Source organism: Lithobates pipiens, unplaced genomic scaffold (assembly GCF_037356315.1).
Source record: "Lithobates pipiens isolate NorthernLeopardFrog02 unplaced genomic scaffold, aLitPip1_a1.2 Scaffold_19, whole genome shotgun sequence".
NCBI lineage: Eukaryota > Metazoa > Chordata > Amphibia > Anura > Ranidae > Lithobates > Lithobates pipiens.
This window is the reverse complement of record NW_027507764.1, coordinates 436,311,163-436,332,297: the sequence shown is the minus strand read 5'-3', so window position 1 is coordinate 436,332,297 and position 21,135 is coordinate 436,311,163. Positions and strand designations below refer to the sequence as shown.

The 21,135-nt window shown below is 44.6% G+C and overlaps 1 protein-coding gene across 1 annotated transcript in view; it reads right to left on the bottom strand.

Moving 5' to 3' along the window:
- The window catches only part of DTNA (dystrobrevin alpha), a 370,761-nt gene extending 349,857 nt beyond the window's left edge, over positions 1-20,904 (bottom strand). Inside the window, exon 1 of the mRNA XM_077492634.1 lies at positions 20,710-20,904. The gene's annotated coding sequence lies outside the window, so the exon portion shown is untranslated. The remainder of the gene's footprint in view (positions 1-20,709) is intronic.
- Positions 20,905-21,135: the final 231 nt, after the last annotated feature.

Here is a 21,135-nt window from a genome sequence, read left to right as displayed (position 1 = left end):
AAACACAGTATATTCATCTATCTATACAATATAGAAACACACACACACACACACACACACACACACACACACACACACGTCAAAATCCTGTCAGCAAACTTAGTAAATGTTAGCACGCATTATAGAAAATGCATTCAATCTAAGCAGCAATCAGAATAATAGGTTACTTACAAATCTATAAAATACAATAAAAATAATAGGAGAGGTATGGAGCTGTAAAGCTCGGGTTCACATGTGTGCAAGCATGTTTGCACGTACATGTCGAGGGTATGGCAGCCCAATTATTTTAATGGCCTACCTGCAAGAAGCATAGGAAACTAATTCCTTGACCCTTTTAAAAAAAATAAAAAAAATAAAAATAAATCACGTCACTGCTAATGCATGAGGATGCCATTAGGAGTTAATGGTACCTCTGTGCATCTGCTGAAGTGCAGATTGATTCTCTGCGGTTCAGGAAGGTGTGGAATTTTGCTTGTGTTCTCCACGCAGATATCTGGGAACATAGTCTTGCTGTATATGTCATTGTTAGATTTTTTCCATACACTTTAAAATGCTACCAGTGTGCCTATTATAGTTTAAATATAATTGAACTCAAAACTTTCTATGTTTTAGTCCAAATTAGAGTGGACATTTTTTGAATCTCAGAGACAGCAATCAAAAAACCTAATTAACCACTTTCTTACTGGGCACCTAAACCCCACTCCTGCCCAGACCAAAAATGTTCAGCTTTTAGCACTCACTCTTTGAATGACAATTGTGCAGTCATACAATACTGTACCCAAATAATTTTTTTAGAATTTTTTTCCCACAAATAGAGCTTTCTTTTGGTGGTATTTGATCGCCTCTGGGGTTTTAAAAAAAAAAAAGACAGAATAAAAATAAAATTACAAAATCGTTTTATATTTTGTTAATAAATTTTGCAAACACCGATGAGGCTGTACTGATGAGAACCGATAGGCTGTATTGATGGGCACTGATGAGGTGGCATTGGTGGGCACTGATTGGGACCACTGGGGAACATTGATGGCTGGCACTTACGCAATGATTCGTGGCACTGTAAGGCGGTATTGGTGGGCACAGATGAGGCAGCTTCACCTCTTCCTCTTCGTGACTTATGTCCCTTGCACTGAAGCAGGTGATCAGCTTTTTTCTCCTCACCCTGTCAGTCATTGGCTGACAGCTGATCATGTGGTAAGGGGCCGGGATCGAACTCTGATCATCAGAGTCTCATTGACTTGGTGATCACAGCGCAGGGCTCCCCCGGGGCACATACAAAAGGGAGGCCATCTATTGATACAAGTAGATCCGTGCTGTAGCCATCATTTGGCTATAGCGCAGTTCTGAAGGAGTTAAATACAGGGCCTTTTTTCAGCAGGAACGCGAGGGAACGCAGTTCCAGCACTGAATGCATGTAATTGCAAGGGGTGCTGGTGTGTGCTGGCGGGTCTACTGATGATGGCTACTGGGGGGGGGTCTATTGTTGTTGGAGGGAATCTATTTTTGTGTGGTGGCTTATTGCTGGTGGGGGATCTGTTGTTGCTGGGGGGAGATTATGTTGCCGGAAGGGATCTACTGTTGAGGGAGCGGTCTATTGTTCCTGGCTGCTGGAGAGTCTATTGATGCTGGCTGCTGGAAGATCTGTTCTTGCTGCCGGGTGTCTATTGTTGCAAGGGTCATATGTTGCTGGTGGGGGAGGGGGGGGGGTCGATTGTTGCTGGTGAGGGGTGGTCTAGTGCTGTAGGGCATCCATTTTAACTGTGTTATTGTTATTACCGAACTCCGTAAAAATTACTTAGTACAATTTAATGATATTTGTCCCTGTATTCTCTAAATGAGGCAGTGCTCGGAGGTGGGTATACATCTAGGGCAAAATTTATTCAGCCACATGTCTTTAGTAAAAAAAAAAATGTCAATAAGCGTATATTTATTGGTTTGCGCAAAAGTTATAGCGTCTACAAACTAGAGTACATTTTCTGGAATTTACACAGCTTTTAATTTACGACTGCCTATCTCATTTCTTGAGGTGCTAAAATGGCAGGGCAGTACAACCCCCCCCCCCCAAATGACCCCATTTTGGAAAGTAGACACCCCAAGGAAGTTGTGGAGAGGCATATTGAGCCTATTGAATTTTATTTTTTTTGTCCCAAGTGATTGAATAATGACAAAAAAAAAATAAAAAAAAAAAAAAAAGTTTACAAAAAGTTGTCACTAAATGATATATTGCTCACACATGCCATAGTTATATGTGGAATTGCACCCCAAATATATATTCTGCTGCTTCTCCTGAGTACGGGGATACCACATATGTGGGACTTTTTGGCACCCCGAAAACCAATCACTGCCTTCAGGATTTCTAAGGGTGCAAATTTTTGATAATCAACTCCTCACTACCTATCACAGTTTCGAAGGCCATAAAATGCCAAAATAGCACAAAACCCCCCCAAATGACCCCATTTTGGAAAGTAGACACCCCAAGCTATTTACTGAGAGGCATGTTGAGTCCACGAAATATTTTATATTTTGCCACAAGTTGCGGGAATATTATAAACTTTTTTTTTTTTGCACAAAGTTGTCACTAAATGATATATTGCTCACACATGCTATGGGCATAAGTCAAATTACACCCCAAAATAAATTCTGCTGCTTCTCCCGAGTATGGGGATACCACATGTGGGGGACTTTTTGGGAGCCTAGCCACGTACGGGACCCCGAAAACCAAGCACTGCCTTCCGGATTTAAATATAAAATGCTACCCAAAAAAACTGTTAGCGATCGCAGGGATCAGGCCTGACTCTGCAATCGCTGCAGTTATGTGTTTAGTGTTTTGTAAGTGACAGTGATCGATCGATACTGCACTTGGGTGGGCTGGGCGGAGGGGCAAAACGCAGGTGCTAGCAGGTATCTGGGCTGATCCCGCTAACAATGCGTTTTTTTGGAACCCTAAACTGCTGGGGACGCTAGTATAGATCTGATCAGATATTGATCTGTTCAGATTCTATACCACTACAGGAGGTGTATGCTTTGCGTGTGGGTGTTAGCGGTACTGGCACTAACCTAGCGCTGCCTGGGGCGACGCAGACCCTGACCCTAAAACCTAATTGATATCACCCGCCGGGTGATCAGGGGGTTAAACCTTTATTGGGTAATAAATGGTGGGTGCCCTGATGCTATAAAAAGCAAACTAACCAGAGTCACCCGTAACACTTATACGGTGATCACTGGTGAAAGGGTTAACTAGGGGCAATCAGGGGGTTAAAATTTTTATTATGTAGTATATGGGGGTCCCTGGCGCTATATAAAAACCTGACGGGGAACCTAAATAACTAACTGGCTAACCAGCGTCACCAGTGACACTTATACTGTGATCGCTGGTGAAAGGGTTAACTAGGGGCAATCAGGGGGTTAAAACCATTATTGGGTAGTATATCGGGGTACCTAGCGCTATAAAAACCTGGCGGTGAACCTAAAAAAATAACTAGCTACCTAGCGACACCAGTGACACTAATGCAGCGATCAGAAAAATGATCGCTTAGTGACACTGGCAAAAGGGGGTGAAAGGGTCAACTCTAGGGGCAATCAGGGGGGTTAAACCTTTATTGGGGGGTGGTAGGGGGCTACCCTGGACCTAACACTAACTGCCCTGACAGTTTTTACTTTTACAACTGACACTGAATGCAGTGATCAGTAAATAAATGATCACTGCAATCAGTGACACTGTGACTGGAGGGGGGGGGGGGGGGGATTTGTGTGCCTGTGTGTACCTACATATCAGTGTAGTGTTGGTGCACACTTACTTTCTGTCTTCTCCTCGTAGTCCGGTCAAAAAGACCGCCCCGAGGAGAATGACATCACTTCCTCCTTCCTGTGTATACAATACACAGTGGGAGGAAGCTTCTCATTGGCCAGGAGCGATCGAGAGGGGGTGGCCAGAAACCAACGGCCATCCCCTCATCTCGGATCGCTCCTGCAGCGAACCGGACCGCCGTATCCAGCGGGAGGGGGTCCGATCAGACCCCCCACCCGCTGGAAGGCAGGCACGTACATGTACGTGCTTGTGCCTGCCTGTGCCATTGTAATGACGTACAATGGCAATACGGCGGTCCTTAAGTGGTTAAACAGTGTAACCCACTGAGTCTTAAGTGATATCTCATATTACTGTTCTAACAAACTTCAGAGTGCAGTAATATCGTCAAAAGAAAAAAAAAAGGAATAATAAAGATCCCCCTACCCTAACAAAATCCTAAATCAATATACAGTAAGTGTGTGGAACATCTCAGCATCTTGTTCTAAGAGCTGTAGCAATTTCCAAAATAAGGAAAGCTTAAAGTCAAAATAAAAAAACTAGTCCACCACAACTGTGCACCACAAATCAAACAAACACACTATTTAAATAATTTTCACAATTAAAAGCAAACTCACCCACCTATCCATGTCCCCATGCTTTATTTTGTCAATCACTTTAAAAAACAAACAATGGTAGGTTAAAAGTGTTACTAAACCCACAAACGGTAAAATCTGTCTGTATAGGCAGTAAACCATGCGTGCTATACTCAGCTGGAACCTAAGGAGTTAATCCTCCGCATTGTGTAAAAAATGCTGCTTGATCTTATATGTACAGATCCTCCTCTTCTTCCACCGACTCCAGAACAGGTCCGGATAAGGCAGTTACTGGAGTTAGGCTGCACATGCTCAGTTTAGTGTGTATTGCTAGAGAGTTTTTTTTTTATTATTATTATTGGGGGAGTGCATGTTATCAACCCAGGGCCAATCAGCACTGTCCAGACAGAGCCAGGGGTCCTGGATCCTGATAGGACAGCTCAGTGCAGTACGAAAACTCCTCCTACAAACTTTAACCAAGAACTGATAGAAGTCACAAGACTGCTATTTACTGCCAATGAGAAAAAGGTATTTAGCAGTTTATAGGTACTAAAAAACTATTGTATTTCCATGTTCTGTATACTGTAGGTGACCAGATATAGTGAATATAGGATCCTGGATTTAGTAACACTTTAACTTGCTGCTGCCAAAATTAGCAACAACATGTGTATTACATGCATGTGAGGAAGGGACCTTAGAGTATTAACTCCTTGGGGGCAGAGACTGATGTGAACGTGCAATAAACATTAAAGCGGGAGTCCGCCGGGACTCCGCGTTTTTTTTTTTTTTTTTTAAAGCCAGCAGCTACAAATACTGCAGCTGCTGACTTTTAAATAGTGACACTTACCTGTCCAGCGCGCCCGCGATGTCGGCACCCGAAGCCGATCGCCCGCTCGTCTGGCGGGTCCTGCCGCCGCCATCTTGGGTATGGGAATCAGGAAATGGAGCCTTTCGGCTTCATTTCCCGGTTCCCTACTGCGCATGCGCGAGCCGCGCGGCGCAATCCGGACGGTCCCCGCTGCCTCTGGGAGCTGTGTGTTTCCCAGCAGGCAGCGGGGCACTTGCTGAAGGGGGCGGGCGCTTGCAGAAAGGGGCGTAACGTACGCCCCTTTCCGCAGAGAGCTAGCCCGGAAGTGGGTGCAGTTACCTGGATTATCCAGGTAACTGCACCCCCCTCCCCCCTGAAAGGTGCTGATTGTGGCGCCGGAGGGGGGGGGGGGGGATTCCGATGAGCGGAGGTCCATTTTAGGGTGGACCTCCGCTTTAAGTGCTCAAAATGGTCAGTGCTATATAAATACTGTACCTGTAATAAGTAAATCAAAGTTTTGGCTGGACACTTGTAAACCCTAATCATTAACTTTCTTCTTTGCTCACATTTTGTCTGCTAAATATACCAGTTTGTGTTATATGTGGTCAATTAAGGCTAAACAATTTTTGATTTTATCACAAATCTTGTGAACTGTTGATTTCCAATGATCTCTTTGGAATCCAAAGCCTAAAACCTGGATTTTTGCCTAAATCGTAAAATCCTTTTCTTGGGTTACACTACAGCAGGCGCCCCAACTGGGGAGACACAAGAACATGCGATACACATAAAAATACCAGTTTCTGTTCAGGAAATCTCAAGCAACGTATACATTCAGGTGGGTACCGGTGCTGTCCTAAAAGACTCCGGGGAAAAAAAAAAAGTTACCGTTAAGTAACTTTGTTTTTCCCCTAATCATCTTTCAGGACAGCCACCTGAGAGGATAAATCAAGCACTTGCCCCTAAGGGCGGGACTATAGCTTGTAAGACCTTACGTCCAAAGACCTGATCCTTTGTTGACAAGATGTCCACTCTGTAGTGTTTGACAAAGGTGTCAAAACTGGACCATGTTGCCACTTTGCAGATTTGCTCTGGTGTTGCTCCAGCCCTCTCTGCCTGTGACGTTGCCATTGATCTTGTAGCGGGTGCCCTTATATAATCTGGGATCTGCATACCTCCCAAAGTATAGGCCTGGCCAATAACATCTCTAAGCCACCTGGCTATAGTGCGCTTTGAGGCTCTATGCTCTTTCTTGGCCCCTGAAAATAAGACAAAGACAGAATCTGTCTTCTTAAAAGGTGTTGTTTCCTCTAAATAATGTAGAACGCACCTCCTTTTGTCTAACATGTGGAACTTAACTTCCTGTCCTCTGGAAGGGTTTGTACAAAAAGAAGGCAAAATAATATCTTGGCCTCTATGAAATTGACAGTCATATAAAAAAGGAAAAAAAATTCTGTTTAACATGCCCTTGTGGCCTTTTCTATGTGGGCGGGAAAATATGCACCTTGCGCCAATGGTTAGGCGAACACAGGCGTTTCATTGAGAAAGGGTGGGACAAACACTACATTTTCTCAAGGAACATTGCAAATCCACTATATTGGCCTCAAAGTCTGGGTCATTGAGGCCATCCCCAGAGGTCTTCCTGCTGCGGAACAGTTCAAATGCTTATGTCAGCAGGAGACCTACTGGATAGACTCATTGAATACTCTCTCGCCAGGGGGATTCCATGAAGAAAGACACATTCCTTATTATAGTCCCATTTTATCACCTTTCTTCCCGCTTTATAATCCCCTATTTTCTTTGGCGTTTTACAGCATCATTTTTGCGGTAGTTTTTCACTGTTCAATTTCTGGACATAGAGTTCCTCACAAGTTGGGGGTGGTGGTATCCAATACGCATAGTAAGTAACTCCTTGTCCTAAAAAGAACAACCCTCCTCCCCTCCATTCCCATTTGTATCCTTTTTCTTACAACCATTCCCAACAGTATGTATTACAATGTGTTCCATTACATGATTATTATAGTGCATTTTAATTCATCTTTTTATATATAAAATTTTTTCAATAAACATGTTTTTAAAAGATTTTTTTTCAATTGTTGGTCAGCTGGCCGTTATATTTCCATGGCCGCAGATGTCTTGCCCAGGTACTTAAACTAAACTAATCTCCTCCCAAGAGCAGTAAGCCAGTAGAAGGAGCTGTGAGCTCCGAGCACGTAGTCTGTACATTCCTGCATTGCAATCCTCAGCTTGGATTCCCACCCTGCCATGGTGACATCACATCTGCTTCCACGTTCCAGACCGGTCAGCATGGAGCTTTCTGTCAAGCGCATACTACACAGAAGCCCATACTTTTTTTTTTATAAATGGTGAGAGTCTATTTTCCTGCTGGGTCAGCAGTGTATTGTTCAAGCGGTTTGAGAAGCCCCTAGATTTCAGCAACTGCTCCTCAGAAACCAAGCAGCGAGGTTCCACCTTTCTACTTGGTAACATTACACTGGGCCCTGGGAGAAGAGATCCTTCCAGATTGCTAGTATCCATGGGGTATCTGCAGAAAGTTCTTTTAGAATAGAGAACCATGGTCTCCTTCGCCAGTGTGGTGCAATAAGGATCAGCGAGGTGTTCTCTGTTCAGAATTTGCTTAGCACCACTACCATTACCACTAGCATAACACTTGGCAAATCTCCATTTTTGTGCCAGGGCATCCACCCCGAGCACTCCATCCTCTTTCAGAGAAAAGGACTGAACCTTCATGTTTTCTTTTGAGGCAAATAGGTCCCCTTATGGGGTTTCCCATTTTTGTGTGATCATTCTGAACACCTCTTGATTTAACATCCATTCGCTTTCCTTTCATTTCTTCGTGCTGAGGTAATCGGCTACTAGGTTCAGTTCTCCTTTTAGGTGTACTGCTGACAGGGCAAGGACATTCTTCTCTACCCAGTTTAGCATTTCCTCTGCCAGGGACCAAAATGTTCTGCTCCTTGTCCCCCCTAGGTTGTTTATATAGGCACCTAGTGAAGAATTGTCAAACCTGATCTGTATGTGGTGACCTCTCAGCTCCTTCAGGAAGTACCTGAGTGCTAAAAAGAACTGCCCTCAATTCCTTCCAATTGGATGATCTCTTCATCTCCTTGTTTTTCCACACTTTTTTTTCTGGGTGCCTAGATGTGCTCCCCACCCTATGCTGCTGGCATCTGTAGTCACTATCTGGGTGACTGGTAGGATCCACATAAATTCTCAGATCTTCTACACCACCATAAGGACCTCTTCAATTGTGTTGGTATACGCACTTGTGTGTCTGGCGATTCTTGCCTGTGATCCCAGATGTTTAAGATAAACTTCTGTAGAGGTCGAAAATGTAATCCCGCCTTCTCCTTGGGCAAAAACACTCTGTTGTGCTGAGTCTAGGATGTACCCTAAGTATGTAATCTGCTGGGTGGGGATCAGATTGGACTTTTCTATATTTAACAACCAACCTAGTTTTCATAGAAAATCTTCCGTGAACTTCAGATACTTAGCTAACTTTTCTGGGGTGGTTGCAAAGAGAAGTAGGTCATCTAGATAGGTGATGATGGAAATGCCTGTGATTCGGAGTGTCGCCAGGGCTTCCGCTATCACTTATGTGAATATCCGCAGCAAGGAGGAAAGGCTGAAAGGAAGAGCCTGGAACTGAAGGTGTAATTTTTTTTCCTTTCGATTTTATTGCCGGTCTTAGGTATTACTGGCAACTTTGAGCGATAGGGATGTATGCATGAAAAATTGCTCCTCCTTTGCCCTTTCCTCTCTGTCCCCAGGGTCTTTTTTAGTTTTCAGCCTTAGGTGGTCCAGAGTGAGACTTTGCATCCACTCTTGGCCTTTTCTTGCCTTGTTGCAGCTGTCCCGAGGTCGGTTTGCGCTTCAGCGGAAATACTTTCTTCTTATACGCCATGCGATCAAATACTTTCTCCAGCCCTGGCCCAAACAGCAAGTCCCCTGTAAATGGAATGCACAGAGCTTGGCTTTAGACACCAAGTCCCCCTGCCAAGTCTTTTGCCACAAGGCTCTTCTTGCGGAGTTGGATAAGGCCGAGGACCTTGCAGCCATCCATACCGACTCCGCAGACGCATCTGAAATATAAGCAATGCCCCCCGAGGAACGTAGGAAACAAAGACAAGATCTGTTATTTTGGTGTTCCTTCCTCAATGTGGGTCTGTATCTGAGTTAGCCAGAACTCTATATTTCCGGCTATTACTGTTACTGCCATAGCTGGTTTTAGACTCCCCACTGTAGAATCCCAAGACTTCTTTAGGAGGGAGTCCATTCTTTTGTCCATTGTGTCAGATAAGACCCCCATATCTTCTGTATGCCTCAAGACTTGGGAAAATGCAGCATCTAGTTTAGTTTAGAGTTCCAAACTGACGCCGGATCATCCGCAAATGGAAATCATCTTTTTAATGCTCTTGAAAAGAAGGGTTTAATTTCCAGGTCCTTTTTTTATTGCTTCCACTAGGACCTCATGCAATGGGAAATTTTTTCTTGTTCTCCCAGGCCCTGGTACATTTGGTCATGCAGTGAGAGGGTTTTCTTCTCCAAAATGAATACCTAGAGTGGTATGAATGACCCCCAGGAGGTTGTCTACTTCTTCCAGTGAAAGCTTATACCGGGAGGGCTTCCTGGAATCACCTTCCAGAGCTTCCCCTTCTGATTCCCAGAAGCCGGAGGCGGTGCCATCTGGCTCCTCCTCGGACTCCTTCCTGGAGGCTGCTGGAGGGCCTGCACTCGCGGGTGGTAGTACTTACATTTTTGATAACGCTACCTGCTGAACTGGCAGAGGAGCAGTCTGAGGGTTGCAGGATCTGAAAACCTGCCAAAAAAACTTTTTAAAATGATTGAAACATATTATAAAATTGTTTAATTGAGGCTGCTAACTCACTACCCTGTTCAGTGGAATGCTCCTGAACTAATTTGTCAATACATTCCTCCCATAAAGTTTTCCCCCAGGAGTCCCTAAAGCCCCATACATGCTATCAGATTTTCTGCTGATTTTTGTCTTCAAATTTACCAAAACCATGTAGTGCAAGGGCCTGCCTGATTGCATACACATTGAAACTCCTAAGGTTTGACCTCATATTATATGGTTTTGGCAAGTCTGAAGACAAAAAAAAATCAGCAGAAAATCTGATAGCGTGTATGGGGCTTAAGTGTAGTTTTATACGAGGGGCACCTCCTCTTAACTATGGAGGGGGTCTGGGTTTGTCCGTTTTGCTCTGCAAGACATAGAGCAGGTACCAAAAACATGCAATTTGTTTGCGGGGGGTGTAATATGGCAAGATAAGCTCCAGCCTAGGTCCCTCTTACCTTTGAGCGGCTAGAGCTTGCTTCTGCTGGAGCAGTATGGTTCCCCTCCGCTTCCGACACCTCAGTGCCACCACCGAAGCCTGTGCTGTCTTCTACAGCAATGTGGCTCCTCTCCAGTCCGTGCCTGGCCCACTTCCAATGTCACGCGGCCGGAACTGGAAGACGCGGGTCAGTCGGAGGTGCCTGCCTCCTCCGCCAGAAATGCGGCTGCTGAGCCCGGCGTGTGCCTCTCTCTCTCTCTCTCGACTGATGCCTGTGGGCTTGGAGCCAGCTTGTGTGGTGAAAGCACCTCATTACACCGCCCTTGGTATTTGAAAAACAAGCTCCCCCCACTTTTCTCCGGCCCTCAGAGATGCAGGGGTGGCGATTGCTGAACCAGGTAAGCTTCCTGGTTGTAGTCGAAGGAGCCTCTGCCCCTTTCTAGGATTTTTTAAGCCTAAGCCTCCTGGCTTTTCTTGCTCTGGTTCTTCACGTGGTATCTCCCCTCTGGGGGAAAACACAAATAACTGAAGAGCCAGCAGGGGAGAAAGACATTTAAAGATGGTGTTTCCTACAGAGGAGAGGAGCCAAGGTCTCTCAGGTGGCTGTCCTGAGAGACGATTAGGGGAAAAGTATTTAAACAATAAGTAACAAATCCTACTTTCTTAATTGTACATTATTAGACACAGTGGTTTAGTAACAATGCCTTCTAGGTACAACGGTAGAGTTGATTTCCTAGAGTGTAGGAATAACTAAATCTTATAGGCCTCTGACCCTCAGGACCTGGGCTTCAACAGCCAGCAACCAAGAAGGAGGCAAATCAGTCCTTAGGACAGGGGAAGCAGATGATCGCGGCAGTTAAGAAGATTCTGCCAAGAGTCTAGTGAAGTCAGAGTATCACATCCACCTGGGTCAGATCAGTGCAATGAGAATCAGAATGCCCTCCATCTGTCTCATGGAGAAAATGTAAACAAGAAAAGTTTTAAAAAAGGAGGGAAGGTGTAGATTAGGTTGAATAACACTATGACCCTGTGCCATCTACAAACACCCCCCCCCCCTCCCCACCCAATTCCTTAGTGCAGCTGTCAGAAAGTCAAACCACCCCCCCAGCGTCCTACAATCTACTAAATAGATGGGTTCAAGTGCTACTCAGTAAAACGTACTGTACAACCCTCAGACATAGCCTCAGGAATTTGTAATAAAGAAAAGCGTAGACTGGAAGCAAAATCATCACACAGAGCAACCGATTTGATACACAGTCTTAAAAGGAGCTATACATTGTTTTTGATGCAAGTTACCGTATTTATCGGCATATAACACGCACCCCAAGTTTAGGAGGACATTTTAAGGAAAAAAAACGTAAGGAAAAAAAAAAAGAAAAAAAAAAAAAAAAAAAAAAATGTAAATGCCCATCAATGCAGCCTTATCAGTGCCCATCTGCAGCCTTGCACAGCATCCATCTGCATGCTTGTCAGTGTCATTTGCAGCCTTGCAGCCTTGTAAGTGTCCATCTGCAGCCTTCTCAGTGTCATTTGCAGCCTTGCCCAGGCTGCAGTTAAACTGCAGTGACATGTCAGTGTCACTGCAGTTTGAAAATGGCACCGCCAAGATACATAGAGCCAGTCCTGTGTATCTCGGCTCTTCTCGTAGTCCCACCCTATGATGTACATAACAAAGGTCCAATGGCAGGACTGGGCATGACTGAGCGGAGCCAAGCGCCACCCATATTCATACATGGCCGAGTGTACCCGGCTAGGCTCGGATAGCTCCGCGTCACGCCCAGTCCCTGTGTTATGTCCATTATAGGGCGGGACTGGGCATGACTGAGCAGAACTAGCCGAGGTTAGCCGAGTACACTCAGCTATGTATAGCTATCAGAGGCGCTCGCTCCTCCGCTTACAATCAGCGGGAGAACGGCGTATAACATGCACCCATGATTTTCCCCTGATTTTAAGGGGACAAAGGTGCATGTTATACGCCAATACGGTATATTTTAAAATAAAGCGCTTTGTATTTTAACTGTATTACACTATGGAATATATTTTTCATCTGAGTTTAAGCTAGACCAGTGGTTCGCAACTCCTGTCCTCAGGACCCACTAACAGGCCAGATTTTAAGCATTACCTTGGGGAGATGCAGACTAGAATACTGCAATCACTGAGCAGCAAATGATATCACCTGTGATGTATTTAGGTTATCTTGCAAACCTGGCCTGTCAGTGGGTCCTGGAGGACAGGAGTTGAGAACCACTGAGCTAGACAGATGCCGCAGGCATCATCCAGGTACCATTTTTTTTTTTTAGAGCTATCGAAGTGGCCAACTAGCCACTCAATTGCTATTTCAAGCAGCGCGGCTTGCTTGGGCTCTCCTGTCCCACCGGGAGACCTGAGCTACCAGCTGGCATGTCCACCAGCTAGTCAGACATCCAAACAAAGCTGGGATCAGCTTTGATCAGGTCTCTGCTATGGTAACCTGGAAGCAATGACATGACATAATTTGGTTTACACGGATGTCAACAGTGCCATTTTTAAAAAACTGAAAATATTTCAAAAACACTGGTCTTTCTGTTTTGAATGCTTTTAAAGGGCAGAGGTGGGATTTGGAGTCTTATAGACTTCAGATCCCTCCATAAAGCGTAACGGTCACTTGCCTATCGCGGTCACAAGGGATGATTACATTCCTTGTGACAGCAATAAAAGTGATCAAAAGAAAAAGCATTAGGTGTAAAAAAAATAAAATAAAAATAAAACACCCACACACAGCGATCAGCTCTCACATGTGAGGTATAGCTGTGAACGTCAGATCATGGGCAGCAATTCTAGCTCTACAAGTCCTCTGCAAATCTAAAGTAGTAACCTGCAAAGGCTTTTAAAGCGTCGCCTATGGATAGTAAAATTGATGTCTCCTGTAGCAGTAGCATGGGTGTGCACAATTTTAAACCGCGACATGTTTGGTATCTATGTGGTATAACATCTTTTAATGTTTTACAAAAATTTGGGTTATGCAAAACCTACCAATTTATTCTCTACATACAATGTTTAGGGTTCTAAGTAATTTTCTAGCAAAAAAAAAAAAATGATTGTTACATGTACACAAAAAGTGCCAGGAAAAAGACAAAAACTTTTTTTTTTTCTCGTGGAGAGTGCTATTTACACCCACTTCTTTGTGAAGGGGTAAATATATCCGGTAAGCAGAGATATTAGAACGGAACGGATGTTCTAATATCTTGTGAGTAATATTACCCTTTTTAGTCTCTATGCCATTCTCAAGAAAACAGTGTATGGACTACATAGAAGAAAAAGGTTAGTCCTGGTGATGGTGTCTGTCAGATTCATGTGTGGGGGTGGGAAAAAAATAAAAATAAATAAAAAACCACACACACCACACACACATTTTTTCAAATATTTATATATACCACACTATGGATATGTTTTTATTCTGGCCGTTCTTTAAAGAAAAAAACCTAGGAGGCGATTGGGGAGTGGATCCATTTATCAAAGAACTCTAGATACTTTGGTTAATTCACAAGATCACGGTGAAGAAGTTGTGATGACTATTTGACTAGCGAATATACTGTATATTTAAAAAGGACTTATTCAGTTATGTCGGACTTCATTAAATTTACCTACCGTATTTTTCGGACTATAAGGCGCACCGGATTATAAGGCGCACTAGCAACGACCGGCTGATAAAATGGATATTTCCATATATAAGGCGCATCGGACTATAAGGCGCACGGTCGATTTTGTGAGAAAATTTAGGCTTTTACGTGCGCCTTATAGTCCGAAGGTTTATGTCAAGAGACCGGGTGGCTTTTTCCACGAATCTCCATCCCTATTGATCTGTGACTCCATGCGCGCCCATCTGACAGATACTGTTAAAGCCCAAGTGAAGAAAACTAATTCGGTGCTTGCCATTATTCCGGGTGCATTAACCAAAGAACTCCAGCGATGTCAACAGGTCATATATAAGGCGCACCGGATTATAAGGCGCACGGTCGATTTTGTGAGAAAATTTAGGCTTTTACGTGCGCCTTATAGTCCGAAAAATACGGTATTTGTTTTACAATTGTGATTTATTGTACCATGTGAACATTTTTTGAGGGTTGTAAGTTTTACCGAGTAGTACTGAAACACATTTATTCAGTAGGTTAGGTTGAACTGATCCTGCTATCAGTGTTCATTTTGGCAGCAAATCTCAATTTAGTTTTAGTCTTTGTATTTTAGTCAACTAAAATCGCCAGTACATTTTAGTGAAATATAATCAAATGTGTTTAAAGAGGAAGTAAACCCTGATGAGTTTACTTCCTCTTTCATTCCCTGCAAAGGCAAAGCATAATGGACTACTATGCATCGCATAGTAGCCCATTATGTGTCACTTACCTGACACAGGAGCCAGCGAAGTCACCGCTGTCCCCTGTAGTCCGGCGCATCCATCTTCTCGTGGGGTCTCGCTGCTCCATCGCTGTCATTCGGCGAAGGCGCGATGACATCACTCCCATGCATGCGCACGGGAGCCGACCCGCGCTCAGTGCACCTGCGTGCCGCTGTCTACGGCGCATGTGGTGCCTGTCTTTCAGCAAATATCTCCTAAACCGTGTAGGTTTAGGAGATATTTCTTGGACCTACAGGTAAGCCTTAATCTAGGCTTACCTGTAGGTCAAAGTGTGTTGTAAGGGTTTACAACCACTTTAATTATTATTATTTATTTTTTTAGATTGTAATGCATTATTTAAGTAAGTATTTCCCTAGAATCTCCAAACTCATTATATACCGTATTTAATCGGCATATGACACACTTTTTTCCCCCTAAAATCAGGTGGAAATCCGCCGTTCCCCTGCCGTTACTACCTCTTTCCCCCGTTATATGCCATTCCCCCACTGTTACTACCTCTTTCTGCCATTCTCTGCGGCTTCCGTGTATCTTCGGCCACTCGAAAGCCGCTGAGAACGGCCAAAAATAGCCGAAAGCCGCCGAGAACTACTGGCACCATTTTTAAACAGCATATGACCGACAAGGCTGCAATGCAAGGCTGCAAACGTCTGACAAAGCTGCAAACGACACTGACAGGGCTGCATTGATGGGCAAAACGTTTTTTTCCTTAAGCTTCCCTCCTAAAAGTTTTTTTCATTTAAATTCCCTCCTAAACTTGGGGTGCGTGTTATACGCCGATAAATACGGTACTCTTGGAGTAAAAAAATAATATGGTATTAAGGTTTTAAACTCACAGATACAGATTTAGCTGGTCTGGACGATCAGAGGCGGCCTGTAATGCTGCACAGTGCCAGATGGTGGTCGTCTGAGGGATGGCCTGTAATCCACAGTGCCCTGAATGCCAGTGGTCAAAGGAGGCCTGTAATGCAGTTGCACAGTGTGCTCTGGACAGACGGCGGTCTGAGGGGAGGAAAGGCCTCAGGCCTGCTGCAATTGTAATGTACCACAACTGTTATTACTGAACGTCTGCTCTGGGTGCCTGGTGGTGCGGTTGTCTTGTCAAGAGTTGGGACTTGGGAGGCTTGGCTGGTCTGTAATGCACAGTGCTGCTCTCTCTCTCTCAGGTCTTTGGCAGTCATCTCATCACGGTGCACTTGCTTGCTGGGAGCGGACTGCGGAAGCAATCGGAGCTCCATGAAAAAAAAAAAACTGAAGTTAGTTCACAAGGGTAAACATCCCTGCCTCACATTTTCATCACATTTTTCATTCGGTAACGAAAAACAGATCCGATTTTTTCCATCAGTGAACGAAAATGTGCTGTACTTTCGGTCACTGTAAAAATGTCGCTGACAAAATCTTTGACTAAAACGTTTTTGCCGATGAAATTAACACCGCCTGCCACATTATCAAAGCTTTTACTGAAAATGATAAATGGATCCCTTGACATGGAGAAAACTTGGTTTGTTGTTGAACTTGCAAACCAGGAGGTCAAAGTCCAGCATCCTCCACCTGTGAATAAGGTATTGGAACACCTTGGGGTGAAGAGACAACACTCCAGAGCTCAGGAGATGAATGAGAAAATCTGTCTGCTAATAGTCACACCTGGAATGCCCAATGCAGACATGGTTGGAATGTGAAGCTCCACCCAAGCCAGAATTTAAATTGGCTTTTCTTTGAGCTGCGAGACTTCTGATTTGTCCATGATGGTCATTGTATGCCACTGCTGTGGCATTATCTGACTGAATCTGGATCAGATGACCTTGCAGTCAAGAGATCCAGTAACAACCAAATTGCTTGAAGCTCCAGAACACTGATTAGGAGAGGAGATTCCATTGGTAACCAAGTTCCCTCTACCAAGAAGGTATGCAGGATTACTCCCCAGCATGGCAGGGTGGCATCCATCATGAGAGCACTCCATAGGAAGGATTTTTTAAACTTCAGCACCAGACTCATGGGTTAGGCACATGTGGAAGTCTAAGTATTGACCCCTCCTGTTCTACCCAGCTGGAATGGCAAGTTACAGCAGTCTGGCATGAGATTGGGAAAATAGAACCGCCTCCACAAAAGTGGAGAGTCGGTCAGTTCCTGGACTCCAGGGTCTGAATGCCAAAGCGGAGTGTCTGGAGTTTGCCAAGAGGGAGGAAAACCTTGGTCTCTGGATACCACATTCTGGACATAAACATCTTGGGACTAGATGCCCACAAAGGGCAGCAACACCCCCCCCCCCCCCCCATGACTTGCTCATGGTGCTGGGAGGATTACAGAGCCCTGGTGAAGACTACAGGTAGCTGTTCTGACACATATTGCCATGGCACGGTCTGCCATTTTTTCAATCAGGAACTGATCTAAAGCAATGATGTACAGCAAATGCAGAAAACAGTGCATATAGCCAGAAAGTTTTGAAAGAGGCTAGAATAACTGAGCAGCACTGAGTTGAAAAAAAAAAAAAATGATGGGAAAATTATGACAACAGGATACATCGTGCAAGATGGGTTTAAGCACATACAATACCTATTTATATATATATATATATATATATATATATATATATATATATATATATATATATATATATATACACACACACACACACACGTTTGTACTTCTTCTGCAATACATGCACATTTCCCGCTGTGTATTTAAACACACTCCAAGTACAAAAGAAAAACTATGCAAGAAATATAGTGTGCTCCAAGTAGTTTTATTGGGAGTTGCTCTGACTGGCCCTGGCTGTAGACAGTTTGTGCCCAGGCCTACACTTGTGGCCTCAAACAACCTAGACGCAGCTAATCGTTCAAGTAGTTGTAAAGGCTCAAAAAAAAAAACTGTGTTCAGAGCCCCATCTTGATCCATTAATGTGCACAAGAGCCTTGGCTCTCCCGTCTCATTGGCGGAGACAGAAGTGGTAGCCATTGGCAGTCATCCAATGAGGAGAGAATGAATGAATGAACACAAAAAACAAGCGGCTTGCGAGCGAATCTTCTTGGGTGTCCCCATAGCAAGCTGCTTGCTGTGGGGGCACTCAGCATGAGAGCCAACGGGGTACCCAAGAAGAGGCGGATCAGGGCTGCTCTGTGCAAAAACCACAGAGCAGGAGAGTACATGTTTGTTATTAAAGAAAAAGCCTTTAATATCACTTAAAAGTGCTGCTGTGTTCGGATGCGGAGTATGGTCGCATCTGAAAGCTGCAGTCTATTCACCCTAATTTGCCTGTCAGAATGAGGACTAACACGGCACCTCTTTCTGCAGGAATCAGGACCTGCCCATTGGCGAAAGAAGGTCCATGACACCATGCAACCACACCAAAAAAAAAAAAAAAAAGGGAGGGTGGCTCAAGGGAAGGAGATGGTTGTGCAAGATTAAGTTGAACATTAAAGCCTCGGTACGGGTTACTTGATATGGTGCTTTGGAAGGCGGTGCTTTATAAATAAAGAATAAGCTCTTACTAGCTCTGTGGATGCTGAAGAACAATTGCTGTTTAACGTGGTTGTATCATTTTGCCCAGTACAAAGCGGAATACTGGGAATCTGAATTAGCATTTTGTAAACTAGGAATCCATGGTGGACATGCAGTCATGCTTACTGGTAAAAAAACATTTAATAATATAGAAAGAAAATTGCTATTCTGTATGCAACCAGTGTATGTTTCATTTACTGGTTGCATACAGAATACCCATTTTCCTGTATGAGCCAAATAGATTGGAAAATATAGATCACAGAGCTAGCATGTGGCATAGGAAGGAACTTAAGTCAATATTGATTGTTTCCTTTGTTATTCATAATCCTGTATCCATCAAGACAGCAGTATATTACCGCTCCCCTGAAGCCAGTAGTTGGGGAACCCCCTCATCTGAAACAGTCAGACCTGGTTAGAATTGTGCATGTTGCTGGAGTGAAGCTGACCGGAAAGATCCATGTGTAGTGACGTTATGTTTAACCCCCGAGCTCCCGGCTAACAATTAAATATAAATATGCTGCTTAGGCATTCACTGTTCCTTACATAACACAATTCTTCACATATAAACAATCCATGCTCTTACTGGATTTTTGGCTGCTGTAAAATGAAAAGCCAAACGTTAACAAAACAAATCATCTTTTGTATATACTGTATTAGGACAAACATAAAACTTAATAAAGCCTTACTCATTAACACCCCGAGAACCTTATAATTACCCCCCCCCCACCATCCAGGTCATTCTGAGTACCCCCCCCCCCCCCCACCTCTTGCAGATCATTAAGCTTACCACTCTCTCCTTGCAGACCATTATGATTACCTACCTTCTGGACTATCTTGATTAATTTCCTTATAGACCATTAAAATGATCACCCCCCCCCCCCCCCCCTTGCAGACCATTATAATGACCTCCCTTCCAGACTATTATGAATAATTCCCTTCCAAACCATTACAATTAACCCTTTCTAGACCATTACTCTTACAACTACCCCCTCTTTCAGACCATTCAAATTAGCCCCTTCTTAACCATCATCATTACCCCCCCTTCCAGAGTATTAGGATTAATTCCCTTCCAGAGTATTATGATTAATTCCCTTCAAGACCATTAAAACTAGCCCCTTCTAAACCAGAATAATTACCCCCTCCCTTTTAGACTCTTACGATCACCCTCTCTCACCCCCCCCCCCTTCCAGACCATTATGACCCCCCCCCCCCACCCCTTTCAGATTCTTACAACTACCCCCTCTTCTAGACCAGATTACAGCCCACCCCCTCACAGTTCATTAAAATTAGCCCCTTCTAGACCATTATAATTACCTCCATTCCAGACTACTATGATTAATTCACCTGCCAGACCATTACATTTACCCACTTCTAGACCATTATGACCCTCCCCCCCCCCATCAGATTATTGCAAATACCCCCCTCCCAGGCCATTAAGATGACCTCCCCCTCCTTTGCAGACCATTATGATTAAACCCCTCCAGACCGATAATGACATATCACATTATTCTGAAGATCATCTCCTAAAATAATAATATGCTTAGCAAGTGTTTTATTCCCATCCATGACTGAGACATAGGAGAGGGGGAGGTGTTATGCAAGCAGTTTTCTAACAATGATGTCACAGTGCTAGAGCAAACACATTCTCCAATTCCCCCGCTAGTATTCGGCGCTGTTATTTATAGAAACCACCACTACCTGCAGGCTGGCTGGTGTGTACAAACGCTGAGAGCACACACTTCTGTTCATTCTTGTAGTGACGTCACCTCCATCAGTCCACTCTATAGCTGGAAGTAGAATGGATTCACCAAGACTGGGGCTTCATGCAATGAATAGAATGGTGGTCCAGCACAGGGAAGCCTATGAATGAGTGCAATGATAGAAGAGGGGGGGGGGGGGGGGGGCTGTGATGGACAGCACATAGAGGGGAGCCCCAGTCTGACACATTAGAACATACAGGCATGAGTCACCCTGCAGCTCTCTATACAAGGATGGGCTGCCTTGTAATGTCTATATACGGTGTGATCATAAAGGATGTCATGCAGGAGCGTAACACTAGGCTTTCACCCCCCATCATTGTACAGGGAGGGATCCCTGTCCTCATATACTCCCCTCTGATCACCGACCTACCCCTGATCACTGACCTACCCCTGATCACTGACCTCCCTGCACACAGGTGAAGGCAGATAATGCAAAGTGTGCAGCAGGCATGACAGCAGGAGACAATGCCACAATGGATCAGCAGCCATCCCTACACTCAGCATTCTGCATGGATGGGGGAATGGCTCCATCTTCAATGGTATGCACCTGTGAGTAGGACTTACCGTTCAGGGGGTGTCTCGGAGATCGGTCCCGGGTCATACTTTGCAGGTGTAAGGGACAGGCAGGCTTCAGTGTTCCCAATCCAAGTGCAGAGGGCTCGGGACTCGGCAGCGCTGCCTCCGCTCTCTGTTTACTTTGCCTATTGCATCGCCCTCCCCGCTGCGGTCTCTGCGTCTCCCAGCCTGGCTGCTGCTGCCGGAATACGTCACGCTATGTGTAGGCTCACCTTGCTATTCACCAACGCTGCGTACGTACTCTCCGCACCAAGCTGCTGACAGTCCAATGGCGAGCGCCCGATCCATCGCCGATCCCACGTAATTATCCGTCCCCGACCGCCAGCGGCGTCAAGTCTCTGACGTGTGTCCGAAGGATCGGCACTCCGGAGGATTTCCCGGCCTAAACGGGATGATAAGAACGTCGTGCAGGCT